Source organism: Salvelinus alpinus, chromosome 15, assembly GCF_045679555.1.
Source record: "Salvelinus alpinus chromosome 15, SLU_Salpinus.1, whole genome shotgun sequence".
Lineage (NCBI taxonomy): Eukaryota > Metazoa > Chordata > Actinopteri > Salmoniformes > Salmonidae > Salvelinus > Salvelinus alpinus.
This window is the reverse complement of record NC_092100.1, coordinates 55,031,246-55,051,006: the sequence shown is the minus strand read 5'-3', so window position 1 is coordinate 55,051,006 and position 19,761 is coordinate 55,031,246. Positions and strand designations below refer to the sequence as shown.

General features: G+C 42.4%; 1 protein-coding gene across 2 annotated transcripts in view; it reads left to right on the top strand.

The window, feature by feature from the left end:
• Positions 1 to 2,152: 2,152 nt before the first annotated feature.
• LOC139540358 (non-muscle caldesmon-like) overlaps positions 2,153 to 19,761 on the top strand; it is a 55,236-nt gene continuing 37,627 nt past the window's right edge. For both annotated transcript variants that reach the window (XM_071344139.1, XM_071344135.1), the window contains exon 1: positions 2,153 to 2,275. The gene's annotated coding sequence lies outside the window, so the exon portion shown is untranslated. The remainder of the gene's footprint in view (positions 2,276 to 19,761) is intronic.

Sequence of the window (19,761 nt, the reverse complement as noted above, 5' to 3'; positions counted from 1 at the left end):
GACCTAAGGGGCCTAGCCCGAACCATGAAAAACAGCCCCAGAACATTATTCCTCCTCCACCAAACTTTACAGTTGGCACTATGCAGTCGAGCAGCTAGCGTTCTCCTGACATCCGCCAAACCCAGATTCGTCCGTCGGACTGCCAGATGGTGAAGCGCGATTCATCACTCCAGAGAACGCATTACCACTGCTCCAGAGTCCAATGGCGGTGAGCTTTACACCACTCCAGCCGACGCTCAGCCATGGTAACAGATTTCATGAAGCTCCCGACAAACAGTTATTGTGCTGATGTTGCTTCCAGAGGCAGTTTGGAACTCAGTAGTGAGTGTTACAACCAACCGAGGACAGCACTCTGCGGTCCCTTTCTGTGAGCTTGTGTGGCCTACCACTTCGCAGCTGAGCCGTTGTTGCTCCAAGACGTTTCTACTTCACAATAACAGCACTTACAGTTGACCGGGGCAGCTCGAGCAGGGCAGAAATTTGACGAACTGACTTGTTGGAAAGGTGACATCCTATGACTTTGCATTTACATTACATTTACATTTAAGTCATTTAGCAGACGCTCTTATCCAGAGCGACTTACAAATTGGAAAGTTCATACATATTCATCCTGGTCCCCCCGTGGGGAATGAACCCACAACCCTGGCGTTGCAAGCGCCATGCTCTACCAACTGAGCCACACGGGACCACAATCAATTCAATTCAAATCAATTCAACTTTGCAATGTTGAAAGTCGCCGAGCTCTTAAGTAAGTCCATTCTACTGCCAATGATTTTGTCTATGGAGATTGCATGGCCGTGAGCTCAACTTTATACACCTGTCAGCAACAGCTGTGGCTGAAAGAGCCGAATCCACTCATTTGAACAGGTTCCACATATTTTTGTACATATACTGTATCCTTTGAACACGATTGCTCTTTTATTTAGGTGGACAGAGGAGTTTCAATGAGCTGTTGACTGTTGGAGTAGTAACATGTCCTTGTTTGGTGGGAGGCTACTGTAGCTCTGTGTTCTGGCAGGAGAGAGAGATGTCAGCTGTTGGAAAGGACTTTTATAGTCTCTTTTATTTACTCATACATTTCGGCGTGGTTCAGATTCTTTTTAGATTACTGCATTGACTTCCCATCTCACTTAATAAAACTCCTTTTAAACGGATTATATTGCCAGTTTGCAAGCACAGTATAAGTAAGCTACACGGTATATTTATTTGTTGGTACATTTTCTGACAATCACATTAGTTATTGGTCTCGCAGCACTCGCCACTCTACTTAGTTTGCATATTCTGACCTGAAATAGCTGCGTCCAATAGCTGCCAGTATGGTTAGTAATTAACTATGTAATTATTAGCCTACAGCTTTATTGAAAGCAGTAATGGTTTCCCCAATACCCTTTGAATTAGGTATTAGCTCTTAAGGATGGTCTCCCACCTATAGTCTGCCTATCTGTTTCTAAAGAATGAATCAGACAGCATTCCCACCTGGACTATATCATGGTCCCCTCCCTTGTTCTCTTTGCCCTGCCACATTTTTGTACATTTCACATCTGTCACATACCAACGCTGCTATATGGCCAGCTCCAAGACTAATGGCACAGTGCCAAGTTTCGTCACATTATTTCGAAGTATTTGTTGAGAGAACAGCCAAAGTCTTTCAATATTGATTTCTATTTATTTCTTCAAAAACATGATTTGTCATTTTTTGGTGAAGTATAATTGTGGAGATAAGGTGGTCGGCTACCGGTTAATAAGAGCGTTAGAACAGTAACAGAAAGGTCGCTGGTTCGAATCCTAGAGCCGACTAAGTAAAACAATCTGTGGATGTTCCCTTGAGCAAGGAAGTTAACCCACTGTTCCCTGGCCGTCATTGTAAATAAGAATTTGTTATTAACTGACTTGCCTGGTTAAATAAAATAAATATATGAATTGCTCTGGATAAAAGCACCTGCGAAATGACTGAAACATATATAAGGATGCTTCATCATATTAGAAAGCAATAGTTACCTTTTTTAGAAGAAAAATACATTACAACTCTTTATTATTGCTTTTATCCTGAGCGTTTCATGATTAGGAAAAGCCAACTGCCTCCGATACACATAGATGACTACAGGTAGAGAGAGAAATAGCCAATGTAGCCTAAACATTTTAGAAATGTGCGCGAGACGGGAGGAGCCAAAACTGCACCATAGCCAATGGATAAAAGCTCAATTGTTTCAACTCTCTCCGAAGCTTCTGACATCGAACATAAAGAAACAACTGAACTTGGCTTTCTGCAGGACAGGTACGTTTGAATTAAATATTAACTTTACATGTATTAATTTCACACGCGAGAACATGTGCCACAACTCACCGCGAAGCATCAGTTGCCACGATTTTGTGCGCATCCCATTTTCCAAAGAAATTCGAGGCTTATTGCAGGCTAGGCTGCGGGTATAGTTCAAGAATAATACGTTATTCCTCATAGTATGAAATGAAACGATTTCACATAAAATGTTTGCCATGTTTGCTGTATGTTCTTTAAATGGATAATTGCAACACAGTTCTACTAGTTTATTGACTCAGTAGGGTAACGTTGGGTAGCACCCCTTAAGAACAATTTCCAATTGCTGCGAAAAAAAGCAAGGTTTGGTAAAAATAAATATAAGAAAAAAAGTAGATATCAAACAAACTATGAAGAAAAATAAGAGGCCCCAACACACTCACCTTAAATTTGACTGCTTTATTAATTAAAAACGGATGACATTTTTTTTTTTATCTCTAAGCAAGTGGATTATTTCTCTTTAGGCTCCCCTAATGGTATACAGGGCCTTCAGAAACTATTCATACCCGTTTACTTATTCCCCCCAAAATTCCACAGCCTGAATTCAAAATCAATTAAATATATTTTTGTTGTTGATATTTTTTCAAATTTATTGAAAATGGAATACATAAATATCTAATTTACATGAGTATTCACACCCCATGTTAAAAGCACCTTTTGCAGCGATAACAGTCTGGATGGTACAATATTTGCACATTATTATTATTTTTTTATTCTTCAAGCTCTGTCAAATTGGTTATTGATCATTGCTAGAAAGCCATTTCTGAGTCTTGCCATAGATGTTCAAGACAATTTAAGTCAAAACTGTAACTAGGCCACTCGGGAACATTCAGTGTCGTCTTGGTAAGCAACTCCAGTGTATATTTGTTTAGGTTATTGTCCTGATGAAAGGTGAATTTGTCTCCCAGTGTCTGTTGGAAAGCAGACTGAACCAGGTTTTCCTTTAGGATTTTGCCTCTGCTTAGTTCTATTCTTAGAAATAATGGACTGTTTCTTTTTATCCTAAAAAACTCCCTAGTCCTTGCCAATGACAAGCATACCCATAACATGATGCAGCCACCACCATGCTTGAACGTATGAAGAGGGGTACTCAGTTACGTTTTGCCCCAAACATAACACTTTGTAATCGGGACATAAAGTAAAAATTTGGCCACATTTTTGGCAGTTGTACTTTAGTGCCTTATTGCAAACAGTATGCATGTTTGGAATATTTTGATTCTGTTCATGCTTCCTTCTTTTCACTCTGTCATCTAGGTTAGTATTGTGGAGTAACTACAATGTTGTTGATCTGTCCTCAGTTTTCTCTATCCGGATCAGAGTTCACCCTCTCCATTCACCATGGTATGCTGAGAATAGTGTCAACATCTTTAGTACACAACAACAATCAAAACAATCAATCCCTAATACATGAATTGCTTCACTCATATAGTTATTAACATACTAATCTCAAATCAATCATTCAGTTTTAAAAATCATTCCGTTTCCAAGTCATAATCAAAAACCCAATTAATTATCCAACCAAAATTTAGAATGACATTGCTCAGTGATTCAAATTGGTCCTATCACTCAAAGTAAAAATAACCTCAATTTAACAACATTGGCAGAATGTACATTTATATCAACATCCAGTGTAATTATCCCATAATTCTACTATTAACTTTTTTTATCATGATTATAATACAGAAATTAACCACACCTATCACAGCCATTAAACTCTGTAACTGTTTTAAAGTTACCATTGGCCTCGGGTGAAATCCTGAGCAGTTTCCTTCCTCTCTGGCAACTGAGTTAGGAAGGACGCCTGTATCCTTGTACTAACTGGGTGTATACACCACCCCAAGAGCAATAAATAACTATACCATGCTCAAAGGGATATTCAAGTTTTTACCTATCCACCAATAGGTGTCCTTCTTTGCGAGGCATTGGAAAACCTCCCTGGTCTTTGTGGTTGAATCTGTGTTTGAAACTCACTGCTCGACTGAGAGACCTTACAGATAATTGTATGTGTGTGCTACAGAGATGAGGTAGTCATTCAAAAATCATGTTAAACACATGCAACTTATGTGACTTTTTAAGGATTTTTTTTGCAATTTTAAATTCAGGCTGTAACACAACAAAAAGTGGAATAAGTCAAGGGGTGTCAATACTTTCTGAAGGCAGTGTAATATAAAACATTTAAAGATCTGACATAATTAGATAATATTTATATACCTTTTTATAAAATACTAAATATTAAATCAACTTACGTCAGAATCGTTTTATCAGATGAGACAGATACCTTTTTTTTTTAGCAAGAGTAGTGGCACCCAGAGAAGGTTTGACACCGCTATATTGATTGTTATTACTAAATAATGCTTAATAATGATACGATGCCTTGGAAATGATATAAATAGTGGAGCAGAGTTTTTGGTAGCAAGTTAAGAAACAATGAAGAAACGTTTATTTTCATATTCTTTAGATTCTCAAGATTTATTTGTCCCTTATTCAATCTGAATATAATTAGAGAAAGAATAAATGTACATCTTTTACAACATCCATTTACCAAAGATGCTAACTGCATTCTGCATTCCCTTCGAAGGGAAGAAAGACTTAGGGCTGGATTCAAACAGTAGTGCCGAAGATCTGCATTGTAGCGCGGTTGAAATGTAAAAGTCATTTTCAACTGAGTCGACATATGCAGCGTTTACCGTGAATGCAGTCTCAGCGAACGCGGAAACATTGCCTTTAAATTTAAATCACGCTATATGCTGATCTTCGGCGCTACTGATTGATTCCAGGCCTTAGGCTATTTTAGCCTTGTAACAGCGCCATGGTCTCAACTGTTAAACTAGATCACATGCCTCAGACACCTTGTTTTTGAAGCTTGGTTAGTAAAAACTCTTATTCCAGACATGATGATGAGCATGAAGCCAGTCTGGTGATATGAAAGCAGCCACAGACAGTCTCAACTTGTTTGAAGTATTTTCTTGGGCTTTAAAGGCGTGTAATTGAAGGCCACTCTCTGCATTCATCACCCCAGCTATAGTCACATGCACGTGCACACAGGCACACATTCGCGCGCACACACACAAAACCAAGTGGAGCCCATTGGAAATATGTGACCTGCAGAACAAAACGGGTGAAAAGAAAGAAATGGTTAATTCGAGCATTCCTCAATCATGAAGTAAGAGTAAGCTGAAACCCATGGATTTTGTTGATTTAAGTCTGTGCAAGTATGCCTTAAGTAGCCTAGCTTGCAGATGTTTCGCCAGCCAGTAACATAAAATCAAAAATTCCTAGGAATTACACCATACAGTACCAGTCAAAAGTTTGGATACACCTACACATTCAAGGGTTTTTCTTTATTTGTACTATTTACTACATTGTAGAATAATTGTGAAGACATCAACACTATGAAATACCACATATGGAATCAGGTAGTAACCCCCCAAAAATGTGATTCTTCAAAGTAGCCACCCTCTGCCTTGATGACAGCTTTGCACACTCTTGGCATTCTCTCAACCAGCTTCACCTGGAATGCTTTTCCAACAGTCTTGAAGGAGTTCCCACATATGCTGAGCACTTGTTGGCTGCTTTTCCTTCACTCTGCGGTCCAACTCATCCCAAACCACCTCAATTGGGTTGAGGTTGGGGTGATTGTTGAGGCCATGTCATCTGATGAGACACTCCATCACTCTCCTTCTTGGTCAAATAGCCCTTACACAGCCTGGAGGTGTGTTGGGTCATTGTCCTGTTGAAAAATAAATGATAGTCCCACTAAGCACAAACCAGATGGGATGGCGTATTGCCGCAGAATGCCGTGGTAGCCATGCTGGTTAAGTGTGCCTTGAATTCTAAATAGATCACTGACAATGCCACCAGCAAAGCACCCCCCACACCATCACATCTCCTCTTCTGTGCTTCACGGTGGGAACCACACATGCAGAGATCATCCGTTCACATACTCTGCGTCTCACAAAGACACGGCGGTTGGAACCAAAAATCTCAAATTTGGACACATCAGACCAAAGGACAGATTTCCACCGGTCTAATATCTATTGCTCATGTTTCTTGGCCCAAGCAAGTCTCTTCTTATTATTGGTGTCCTTTAGTAGTGGTTTCTTTGCAGCAATCCAACCATGAAGGCCTGATTCAAGCAGTCTCATCTGAACAGTTGATGTTGAGATGTGTCTGTTACTTGAACTCTGTGAAGCATTTATTTGGGCTGCAATTTTTGAGGCTGGTAACTCTAATGAACTTATCCTCTGCAGCTAAGGTAACTCTGGGTCTTCCTTTCCTGTGGCGGTCCTCATGAGAGCCAGTTTCATCATAGCGCTTGTTGGTTTTTGCGACTGCACTTGAAGAAACGTTCAAAGTTCTTGACATTTTCTGGATTGACTGACTTTCATGTCTTAAAGTAATAATGGACTGTCGTTTATCTTTGCTTATTTGAACTGTTCTTGTCATAATACAGTATGGACTTGGTATTTTACCAAATAGGGCTATCTTCTGTATACCACCCCTCCATGATTGGCTCAAACGCATTAAGAAGGAAATAAATTCCACAAATTAACTTTTAACAAGGCACGCATGTTAATTGAAATGCTTTCCAGGTGACTACTTCATGAAGCTGGTTGAGAGAATGTCAAGAGTGTGCATGTAGTGTATTTTCCCCCCTCCTTGTGGATTAGAAGTTCTCGCATCTGCTTTACCCAGGCCAGTGTGTGTGTGCGTGTGTGTGTGTGCACGCTCTCTCTACCCTGACCCAGGCAGTGAATACTATAATTTGACTTAACACTCTGTTTGTCATACATTAAGCAGACGTCCTGCAGTGGAAAAGCTGTGTGCCGCAGAGTACACGCCAAGCCAGGCTCCTATTCCTTAGATGGTAGTGGTTATGGAGACCAAAGCCAGAGCCTCATTGTGGATGTGTGTGAGCCGTTGAGCCATCGTCTCCTGATGAACAATGAGCCTGTCTCCTGGGGACCAGGAATGGCTTCTGGCTACAACCATCTCTCCTATAGAAGATCATCCACTTTTCTAGTTAGTCAGTGGCTGTGAGAAAGGGATTTGTGAATCTCATTGGAGAGAAAAAAAGAGCACAAGGCTGTCTCTTCCTGATACACGTGTGTCTAGGTCTGTGTTTTTGTGTCTTAGTATTCAAACCTGTGTCACAGTGCTAAAACACTTGTCTCCTGTGTGCCGTAAGGCTGTGTAAAACCGCTGAGCTAAAGCCAAGGCAGTTGCTCCAGGAGCTAAACCAAGACTTCAGGTCTCAGTTAAGGTTATCATGCGAGTGTGTTTCACCTCAGTGAAACTCTGAAGCCTCTCTCTTCAGAGTGCACCCGTGTTGGGAAAGGGGGATGCCTAGTAAGTTTCAGAACTGAATGCATTAAACCCGAAATGCGTCTTCCGTGTTTAACCCAACCACTCTGAATAACAGAGGTGCAGGGGGGCTGCCTTAATTGACATCATCGGGGCCCGGTGGGCAGTTGTTGTTGGGGGTTAACTGCCTTGCTCGAGCAGAACAGCAGAGTTTTTCACCTTTCGCTACAATATTATCATCTTTAGAACCCTCTCTGTGATTTGAATCAGCGACCTTAACCTCTGGGTTACCTGCTACCCGCTGTCTCATTGTCTCACTGCCATAAAGGCAGCTTAGAAATGTGAATTGCATTACATGTTTAGGTAAGGATGAGATGCTGGCACCCTCCTTCTGTACGGAAAGCTGTACACATGATGTTGATTGAAACAGTTGTGTCTGCTTATTACTGTTTCTCGATCACCAGAGAAATTAAGATCCATCCCGTTGTTTTATGGGAAAAAGTGCATTCATGTTAAGCGTCAAGTCAAGTAAAGTCAAGTTGAGCATGCATACAAACACAGCATTCAATTAAAACTCCAGACCTGAGTCATGTATAGAGAGCAACATTGTATATTGCCAATAGTATCATGTTTCCTCTGTCAAAATCTGTAAATCCCTTTTGCACAAATTAAGTTTATGATATTCTAGCAGCTGGCGTGGCAGGGTGTGAAAGCTGATGTGAAAGGCAAACACCCGACACATCGCGCCAATAGGGTTAAAGGGATACTCTGGATTTTGGCAATGAAACCCTTGATCTAATTCTCCAGAGTCAGATGAACTCGTGGATACCATTTTTACTAGCTTTAACACAAGCACCTGAAGTCTATGGTAACTGATAACATGCTAGTAGATACCATAGACTTCTAGTCACACGAAACTACCTCTAACTTCCTTCATGCATAAAAAATGGTATCCAAGAGATCATCTGACTCTGGGGAAGTAGATAATTGGCATCATTGCCAAAATCCTTTAACCCACTTGTTGGGAACTGTAACGTGTCTCATATAGCGAGCGTCACTACACTGCCCTCTCCGAACGGGAAGGCACGTCCCCGTGCTTCGACTACTCAGCCCCCTCACATGTTTGGGCCATGTGTTCCCGATGGCCTAATAGCCGCCATCCCACTTCTGACACCAGTTGTAGCAAGCAGGGAAGTGAACCCAGGTCGCTGGCGTGAAAGGCAAACACCTTACACATCGCACCAATAGGCTTAACCCACTCGGTGGGAATTGTAACATGGCTTATATAGCGAGGATCGCTACAATATTATCATCTTTAGAAATGTAATAAGGATGCTGTCCTATAATATACATAATGTACAGTATGCTAAATACATTGGGCTCCCGAGTGGCGCAGCGGTCTAAGGCACTGCATCTCAGTGCTAGAGGTGTCATTACAGACGCTGGTTCAATTCCAGGCTGTACCACAACCAGCTGTGATTGGGAGTCCCATATGGCGGCGCACAATTGGCCCAGCGTCGTCCGGTTTAGGGTTTGGCCGGGGTAGGCCGTCATTGTTAATAAGAATTTGTCGTTAACTGACTTGCCTTGTTAAATAAAGGTTAAATAAAAAACATTGGTGACCCTTTACTATTTAAAGCATGAATGAAAATATAGTGGTTTCAGATTGTCTGGAACTATTTTTTAGCCACATAGTCAGTTATTGACGACTATATAATGACAACATCTATAAACAGTAATGTGATGTCTGATCATGTCTGGTGCATGAACCTGTCAGAGAACAGTAGTGGGCTGTGGTGGGCTGTCAGTAGAATAGAAAGTTGTCTATAATTCTATTAAGCAATGGCATAGGTGTGACATTGAACGGGAAAGGAAATGGTTATCCACAGGGGCAAATTACAGGGGGGTTAGTCTAATCTTAGGGAGGTTAGAATGAGTGGCATTTATTTTTTTTATTTTTTTATTTCACCTTTATTTAACCAGGTAGGCCAGTTGAGAATAAGTTCTCATTTACAACTGCTACCTGGCCGAGATAAAGCAAAGCAGTGCGACACAAACAACAGAGTTACACATCGGATAAACAAACGCACAGTCAATAACACAATAGATAAATCTATATACAGTGTGTGCAAATGTAGTAAGATTAGGGAGACAAGGCAATAAATAGGCCATAGTGGCGAAATAATTACAATATAGCATTAACACTGGAGTGATAGATGTGCAGAAGATGAATGTGCAAGTAGAGATACTGGGGTGCAAAGGAGCAAAAAAATAAAATAATAATATGGGGATGAGGTAGTTGGGTGGGCTATTTACAGATGGGCTGTGTACAGGTGCAATGATCGGTAAGCTGCTCTGAGAGCTGATGCTTAAAGTTAGTGAGGGAGATATAAGACTCCAGCTTCAGTGATTTTTGCCATTCATTCCAGTGATTGGCAGCAGAGAACTGGAAGGAAAGGCAGCCAAAAGAGGAGTTGGCTTTGGGGATGACCAGTGAAATATACCTGCTGGAGCACATGCTACGGGTGGGTGCTGCTATGATGACCAGTGAGCTGAGATAAGGCGGAGCTTTACCTCGCAAAGACTTATAGATGACATAGAGCCAGTGGGCTTGGCGACTAATATAACGCGAGGGCCAGTGAACGAGAGCATACAGGTCGCAGTGGTGGGTAGTATATGGGGCTTTGGTGACAAAACAGATGGCACTGTGATAGACTACATCCAATTTGCTGAGTAGAGTGTTGGAGGCTATTTGGTAAATTACATCGCCGAAGTCAAGGATGGGTAGGATAGTCAGTTTTACGAGGGTATGTTTGGCAGTATGAGTGAAGGATGCTTTGTTGCGAAATAGCAAGCCGATTCTAGATTTCATTTTGGATTGGAGATGCTTAATGTGAGTCTGGAAGGAGAGTTTACAGTCTAACCAGACACCTAGGTATTTGTAGTTGTCCACATATTCTAAGTCAGAACCGTCCAGAGTAGTGATGCTAGACGGGCGGGTGGGTGCGGGCAGCGATTGGTTGAAGAGCATGCATTTAGTTTTACTTGTATATAAGAGCACTTGGAGGCCATGGAAGGAGTGTTGTATGGTATTGAAGCTCGTCTGGAGGTTTGTTAATACAGTGTCCAAAGAAGGGCCAGAAGTATACAGAATGGTGTCGTCTGCGTAGAGGCGGATCAGAGAATCACCAGCAGCAAGATCGAAAGCCTTGGCCAGGTCGATGAAGACGGCTGCACAGTATTGTCTTTTATCGATGGCAGTTATGATTTCGTTTAGGACCTTGAGCGTAGCTGAGGTGCACCCATGACCAGCTCGGAAACCAGATTGCATAGCGGAGAAGGTACGGTGTGATTCGAAATGGTCGGTGATATGTTTGTAAACTTGGCTTTTGAAGACTTTAGGAAGGCAGGGTAGGATAGATATAGGTCTGTAACAGTTTGGGTCTAGAGTGTCTCCCCCTTTGAAGAGGGGGATGATCGCGGCAGCTTTCCAATCTTTAGGGATCTCAGACGATACGAAGGAGAGGTTGAACAGGCTGGGGGTTGCAACAATTGGGGCGGATAATTTTAGAAAGAGAGGGTCCAGATTGTCTAGCCCAGCTGATTTGTAGGGGTCCAGATTTTGCAGCTGTTTCAGAACATCAGCTATCTGGATTTGGGTGAAGGAGAAATGGGGGAGGCTTTGGCAAGTTGCTGTGGGGGGTGCAGAGCTGTTGACCGGGGTAGGGGTAGCCAGGTGTAAAGCATGGCCAGCCGTAGAGAAATGCGTATTGAAATTCTCGAATATCCTAGATTTATCGGTGGTGACATTGTTTCCTAGCCTCAGTGCAGTGGGCAGCTGGGAGGAGGTGCTCTTATTCTCCATGGACTTTACAGTGTCCCAGAACTTTTTGGAGTTTGTGCTACAGGATGCAAATTTATGTTTTAAAAAGCTAGCCTTTTCTTTCCTAACTGCCTGAGTATATTGGTTCCTAACTTCCCTGAAAAGTTGCATATCGCGGTGGCTATTCGGGGGCTACTGCTAATGCAGAATGCCACAGGATGTTTTTGTGCTGGTCAAGGGCAGTCAAGTCTGGAGTGTACCAAGGGCTATATCTGTTCTTAGTTCTACATTTTTTGAATGGGGCATGCTTATTTAAGATGGTGAGGAAAGCACTTTTAAAGAATAACCAGGCATCCTCTACTGATAGAATGAGGTTAATATCCTTCCAGGATACCCGGGCCAGGTCGATTAGAAAGACCTGCTCGCTGAAAAGTTTTAGGGAGCGTTTGACAGTGATGAGGGGTGGTCGTTTGACCGCTGACCCATTGCGGACGCAGGCAATGAGGCAGTGATCGCTGAGATCTTGGTTGAAGACAGCAGAGGTGTATTTAGAGGGAAAGTTGGTCAGGATGATATCCATGAGGGTGCCCATGTTTACGGATTTAGGGTTGTACCTGATACGTTCCATGATAATTTGTGTGAGATTGAGGGTATCTAGCTTAGATTGTAGGACAACCGGGGTGTTACGCATATCCCAGTTTAGGTCACCCAACAGTACAAACTCTGAAGATAAATGGGGGGTAATTAATTCACATATGGTGTCCAGGGCACAGCTGGGGGCTGAGGGGGGTCTATAACAAGCGGCAACAGTGAGAGACTTATTTCTGGAAAGGTGGAAAAGTAAAAGTAGAAGCTCGAACTGTTTGGGCACAGACCTGGATAACATGACAGAACTCTGCAGGTTATCTCTGCAGTAGATTGCAACTCCACCCCCTTTGGCAGTTCTATCTTGGCAGAAAATGTTGTTGTTAGGGATGGACATTTCAGAATTTTTGGTGGCCTTCTTAAGCCAGGATTTAGACACGGCTAGGACATCAGGGTTGGTGGAGTATGCTAAAGCAGTGAATAAAACAAACTTAGGGAGGAGGCTTCTGATGTTAACATGTAGGAAACCAAGGCTTTTACAGTTACAGAAGTCAACAAATGATAGTGCCTGGGGAATAGGAGTGGAACTGGGGGCTGCAGGGCCTGGGTTAACCTCTACATCACCAGAGGAACAGAGGAGGAGTAGGATAAGGGTACGGCTAAAGGCTATAAGAACTGGTCGTCTAGTGCGTTGGCGACAGAGAATAAAAGGGGCAGATTTCTGGGTGTGGTAGAATTGATTCAGGGCATAATGTACAGACAAGGGTATGGTAGGATGTGAGTACAGTGGAGGTAAACCTAGGCGTTGAGTGACGATGAGAGAGGTTTCGTTTCTGGAGGCACTAGTTAAGCCAGGTGAGGTCTCTCCATGTGTGTGGGGTGGGACAAAAGAGCTATCTAAGGTATTTTGAGCGGGACTGAGAGCTCTACAGTGAAATAAAACAAAAGAACTAGTCAAGACAGCAGTAGACAAAGCATATTGACATTAGAGAGAGGCATAAAGCAATCACAGGTGTTGATCAGAAGAGCTAAGACAACAACGGGTAAATGGTGATGAATGGGCAGAGTGGGTCAGTTAGGTACATACATGACCTGACTTCAAGGCTGGGGCCTTGAAAGGCTGGGGCCTTGAAACAAAATGAGGTACCGTATTATTGAAACAGTCCAGGGGGCATTAGCTGTGTAGCCGAGTGATCATAGGGTCAAAAGAGAAGCAATAGGTGAGTCAGGGTGCCGTTCGGTAGTCACTACTACGCTAGGCGAGCAGGGGACATAGTGTTCAAAAAAGCTAGTGGGCCGGGGCTAGTAGATGGTTCTTCGGCGACATTGTTACAGAATAGCCTGTTGAGACCACATCGGGCGATCACGTCGGCAGTCCAGTCGTGATGGATCGGCGGTGTTCCGTGTCGACAATAAAGGGTCCAGGCCAATTGGCAAAGGAGGTATTGTAGCCCTAGAATTAGCTGGTATATGGGCCTAGCTGGAAAATGATGTCATTCATCAGCCATCATTTTACCATGCACTTACACCACATATAAATAGAATAACTGTCCTTTCTAGTTATGCTATGTTAGAGACATAGAAAGGCCACCATGTCCCAGACAGATGTCTATTAGCAGACATGGCTAAATCACTAGGATACTAGAATCAACTGAATGTGCTGGCATGAAAATAAGCTCTGCATTCTATGATTTCTCGCTTCCCCCTTATGTGACATCACAGTAAGACTCAGAACAGATTATGTGATGGATAGGGATACAGAAATAGATACAGGATAAATGCAGAAGAGGACGTCGTAGATACTGTAGATGTTTCATTTGCACAGTCAGATATGTCATCCATTACTTATTACCTAATTAGGCGTACTTTCTTGTATTTACTCTACCTTCTTTCCTCTCCTTCAGCTTGTAGACACACAATGGCTATTAGCATTATGGAAAACTGATTCTTTGATCATCACGGAAATAAAAGTTGTTCCTGGATCCCATCTTGTCTCTGGCTAGCTGGGCCGTGTCCCAAATGTCACCCTATTGCCTACATAGTGCATTCGTTTTGACCAGAGGTCTATGGGGGGAATAGAGTGCCATTTGGGACACAGCCCTTGTCTCTGGAGAGCAGCAGCAAGCAGGTATTTGCTAGGGTAAACCGTGGCTTCTGTATTCTGCTCCTGTTCATTCCCAGCTACGCTAGCTACTACGACACAACTACCATCAACTAACATCGCCTCCTGTGTCGGTGTGCTTCCTTAAAAGGAGGAACCGTGCCGACGCCTTCTCGGTTGATGGGATGTGGTTGGAACAGGGAGTACACACATAGCTTCATCTATTTGTATTAGTTTAGAGTTGATGGTGACGCTAAGGGAAACTCCAACGCAAGTATTCGAATGGAGCCTCAGCCTGCTATCTGGACACCAATGTCACAAGACTCATTAGGAGTGGGAGGGAGAGCTCAGTTTTGTGTTCCGTTCCAGCAAATGTGCCAATCCCTGTGTGTGTGTGTGTTTGTTTGAGTGTGTGCCAGTTGTAAAGGTCAATCATGGCAACCCAACATCATCGTCACAGGCTAATGGCTGATATACAAACTATTTCACCAGCTCAGCTGCAGCTGGTCTTTAAGGGTAGACTTATTTTGTTGAGAGGAATATTTGTCAGTTTTGAGTGAGTGATCACTGATTACTTCAAGAGATCTCAACAGAGATGGACAGAGTTCCTTTCAGAGCATTGTCTGGTGAGGGTTTGTTTAGACCGAAACAACAAACTATGTTTAATCTTAATGTCAATTGAATTGTTTGTATAATGGAGAGGGTCACACCTCACCTTCTTATGCAGTTCCCTGCATGGAACCGTTCCCACTCCAGGGCACGAGGACCTTTAAAGTTGGCTGTATCACCAGATTTTTATCAACTACTGTACTGTACACAAACCTGCTCAAACTGAGTCACCACACATCCCTGATTCCCTGAAGGTCATCACTACACTACACTGCATCTCATAACCTTTTTGGAGTTCGTGTCCTGGATGAAGGACCGTACCATATTTGGCCACGTGGGACAACACTTGTAAGCAGCTGCGCTTTCTTGAACGATTGCACACGCCTCTTTGCCATGTTTATCTAGTATCTATTAGTCTCTATCCTCTTCTTTATTAATAAGGGCTGCAATGATCGAAATGAGTTCTATTTGAATCGTTATTCTTTATCGTTTAACCAAGGGGGCTCTGCTCTCTGATAGTGAAGGGAACTCCTCTTGTCTTAGTGCTCTGAGGAGTTCTTTTTGAAGGCAATGTTGTAGTTTACTGTGTAGGAGAGACAACTCACTCACAGTGTAGCTGAACGTCTGCCAACAGCATCCAGCTGCCCCTGTCTCTACAGCCTCTACTTCATCCCCTGGATATTTCCTGATGTGATTTGTGGGTTTAGTCCTTTGATTGCCACCGCTAATGCAAACTATGCGTTTAAAAGGGAAAAAGGCACCTCATGTTTTACCGTGCCTCTCTTTGATGTCGCTGATTGATAAAGTCGTAGACATGCCTGTGGTCATGCGATTTATTTTATCTAGTTGAGTCGTTACATGTCCGGACAGTATCTGAATAGCACGTGGGGCATATATCAAAAAGGATCGTATGAAGACAGACATAAGGAAGTGATATGTGTTGATCTCATTATGCATCTTGTAACGGGACATCCAGACCGCCTTCAACGTCTAAGAAGCTAGTCTATAGCTATGATTGTGACCTAGAAACGTAATCTAGAAGCTGAATCTTCACTTGTCGGCTTTTGTAACGTACAGAGTATTAACTAACTGTGTGATTTAATTCTGTCTGTCTCTTTATTTATTTATTTTTTCTCCCCAACTTCGTGATATCCAATTGGTAGTTACAGTCTTGTCCCATTGCTGCAACTCAAGTCGGTACGGGAGAGGCGAAGGTCGAGAGCCACTCGTCTATTACGTCTCTTTGTAATATAATGAGACTTTGAAATCAGATGGAGACCTTTAGGTCAAAATGTTGCACTCAATAAAACTGTGGGAGAATTCCAGTGTGCCGGTATCTATCTTTCTTTTGAGACTTTTGAAACGGAGCATTGCCCATCAATCGCACTAAGCCCAGGTAACATCATTCAGGATTTGATTATGACTCAGCAAGCTATGCCAGGAATACGCACCATTGTCTGGGAATGCAGAGTTCTTCCTTTTCATCTTCTTTGACATGAAAACACAATAAACACATAATATATCCAATAACTCATTCTTAAATTGCTCAGAAACCTGCATGCCATTGGTTCACAGATGGACCCGATGAACTCCAGGAGTGTTTTTCTACTCCTTTGTTGCAGCGGCTTGTATTACTGGTTGTGATATTGTTGTTGAATGTTCTCCCAGTGTGATGTTGATGTAAGGTAACTAAATATTTCTCGAACAGTACATTTCGATGAGGCGCAGGTAAACTGTCGGTGGGTTGAGACGTGGCAGATGTTTTTAAAATTTTTATATCGACTCAAGCGCCGTTAGCACACGATTCGTGACACTTCTGTATACACGTACCTAACAGGTCAAAACACACCAACTCAAAACCAGAAGCATTTCCAAAGTTTTGTCTTGGATTTATTTTGTCGTCATCTGTTCTTACTCAGCAACTTACTCGCACCCAGTCTTCCCTGTCGCTTTTTATTTTTTATTCTACAGAAGATTTAAAAACCATACACATACAAACGACGACGTCAGACAAACATCAACTACATCCCACCGGCCCAGACCCACGAGCCCTCACCTCTGTACTCCTACTTCTGACAGCATCGCGAGGTGTATTTATATTCACTGCATTTCAATATTCATGAATGCTGCATGGTCCGTGTCATGGCTGTGAATGTTTTGACCGACAGCCAGTGACACGAGAGCAGCCAGAGCGAGCCCATGAAGGTCAGAGAGAGAGAGAGAGAGGAAGATGTTGTCGATACAGTTAAAAGAAAGAGAGAGAGAGAGAGAGAGAGAGCGCGAGAGAGAGATTCAGCGAGAGAGTCCAGCTCCAACTGGTCCAGGTCCAGTTTCCTTTTTCATGACTTGCAGCAGGCCACAGAAAGAAGGGAGTGAGTGACGAAGAGAGGGATAGAGAGTCTAGGGAGAGAGAGAGACCCATGCCCGCAAACTGAACGCGCTCCAGATGTGTACATTTCAATGTGTCCCCAGCCCCCCGTCATGTGGAAGTGATTTGTGGATTTGATTCAAGTGGTACGAAGGACTGGACATAACATGGGAAATCTATTAGATGATGTTCCCAGTCCCACGCATAAATTAAGAGATTATTATGGGACTCAATTACAGGTGTATATGAACTCAGTTTTCTTGGAGGTTCCTAGGAGACGGAAAGGTGGACAATGTGTAAAGATGTCCGTCTGTACTGTATGTGATTGAGAACAGCTGATTAACATAGCTCTGTTTCCATAGCATTGGGTTTTGCATGATGTGTCAGTACTGTATATGAATGCCCTGTCGGAGAGAAACAACCAGTTTAACTGCGAATCAGAGTGAGTTCCATTCTCACTTCAGAGTGTGCCAAGAGGCAGACCGACACTCCTGACCGCCAAAGCAGGAGTTGAGAGTCTTCAACTCTTCACATGTAGAGTAGCCTCTCCCCTTCCATCACTCCATCCATCCTAGCCTGGTATTTAAACCCTTGCTGGAGCCAGGCCAACCCAAACAGACCTGCAGCTCCAGTAAAAGTAGCAGTGGTGTCAGGCTCCCCGACATATATGAGTGACCCTGCCGGCGGGTCAGTGTGTGGTCGCTTCCCAAATGGGACCCTATTCTTATATGGTCATGTCCATGTAAAAGGACCCACGTTTCTTTAGGAGCATATGACATTTGGTGTCAAATGAAAGATAAGAGTCTATATTTTTGAAGGCATAAATATGTTTTTTAATCCGTTTTCCATCGTAAGAATTAGGAACAAGCAAAGGCTTTCATTTCTGGTCACCCAAATGGAAAACGGGTCTTAAGAAAACATCTCCTAGAAAAAGTCTTAAAAGGTATTAGAAGTACATCAAAACACAATAATGTTGAAGTAAAGGGCCCCTGTCAATTAATATCAACATTTATATTTCGTTTTGCAGAAATGATTTGCCTTTTGTAAGTTTAAGAAATATTGCGTAGTGTCTTGGCATTATGTTACCAAAAACCCACATACAGTATCTTTGAGATATTTTCTAATTTCTCTCCCTCATGAAGGAGGATTATGAAAGTTCACAGAAGTAACAAGTAAAGGTAGACCTACCAATTAGTTGTAGTGTTTTTACTGATAACAATTTGGTTTATGAATTATGAAGTGATTAAAACGTGTCACTCTGTTACCCAAAGAAATCTGTAACAAAATGACTGCAATTGAATTGGCCACAATGGGAAATCATAGTAGTCACAAACCATAGTTGGAGTACAGCACAGCACAGCACAGTACAGTACAGTACAGTAGAGAACAGTACAGTACAGCACAGTGCAGCACAGTACAGTACAGTAGAGAACAGCACAGTACAGTACAGCACAGTAGAGTACAACACAGTACAGTAGAGTACAGCACAGTAGAGTACAGCACAGTAGAGAACAGCACAGTACTGTACAGCACAGTAGAGAACAGCACAGTACAGTACAGTAGAGAACAGAACAATTGAGTATAGTTCAGCACAGTACAGTACAGCACAGTAGAGAACAGAACAATTGAGTATAGTTCAGCACAGTACAGTACAGCATAGTACAGTACAGAACAGCACAGTACAGTACAGCACAGTACAGTACAGCACAGCACAGTACAGTACAGTACAGTACAGTACAGCACAGTACAGTACAGCACAGTAGAGAACAGCACAGTACAGTACAGAACAGAACAATTGAGTATAGTTCAGCACAGTACAGTACAGCACAGTACAGTACAGTAGAGAACAGCACAGTACAGTACAGCACAGCACAGCACAGTACAGCACAGTACAGCACAGTAGAGAACAGCACAGTACAGTACAGTAGAGAACAGCACAGTACAGTACAGCACAGTACAGTACAGTAGAGAACAGCACAGTACAGTACAGTAGAGAACAGCACAGTACAGTACAGTAGAGAACAGCACAGTACAGTACAGTAGAGAACAGCACAGTACAGTACAATAGAGAACAGAACAATTGAGTATAGTTCAGTAGAGTACAGAACAATTGAGTATAGTTCAGTAGAGTACAGAACAATTGAGTATAGTTCAGTAGAGTACAGTACAGTAGAGCACATATGAGTAAAGTACAATATAATGTAATATATTCTACTCTATTGTTCTGTACTGAACTATACTCTACTGTACTTTACTGTACTGTACTGTGATGTCCAAACTTGTGAAACATAGACGTCTATGATTGATATAGATTTGATCCGGTCCGGACCAACCAAATTTGGTCTTGTTTGGGTGCAGAGCTCATTAGAATAATACCCAAACATGCAAAAGAGGATATTACATTTTCCTACCTTTGTGTACCTATTCAGCATACATCACCATGAGGAGAATGATATTCATAATTATGCATTTCTGTATTGTACAGATCAGGGACCCATGATGTCATCCTGTTACCGTCATTATGTTACCGGGTGTTGACCCACTTCGCTTACTGTAGCTCAATAACCAAAAGAGATCTTTTAAAACTCAAGGTGTGATGTCATAGCTGACACCCCATTCTTTCTGCAGACATCTTTGAATTTTAAGTAGAATTGGAG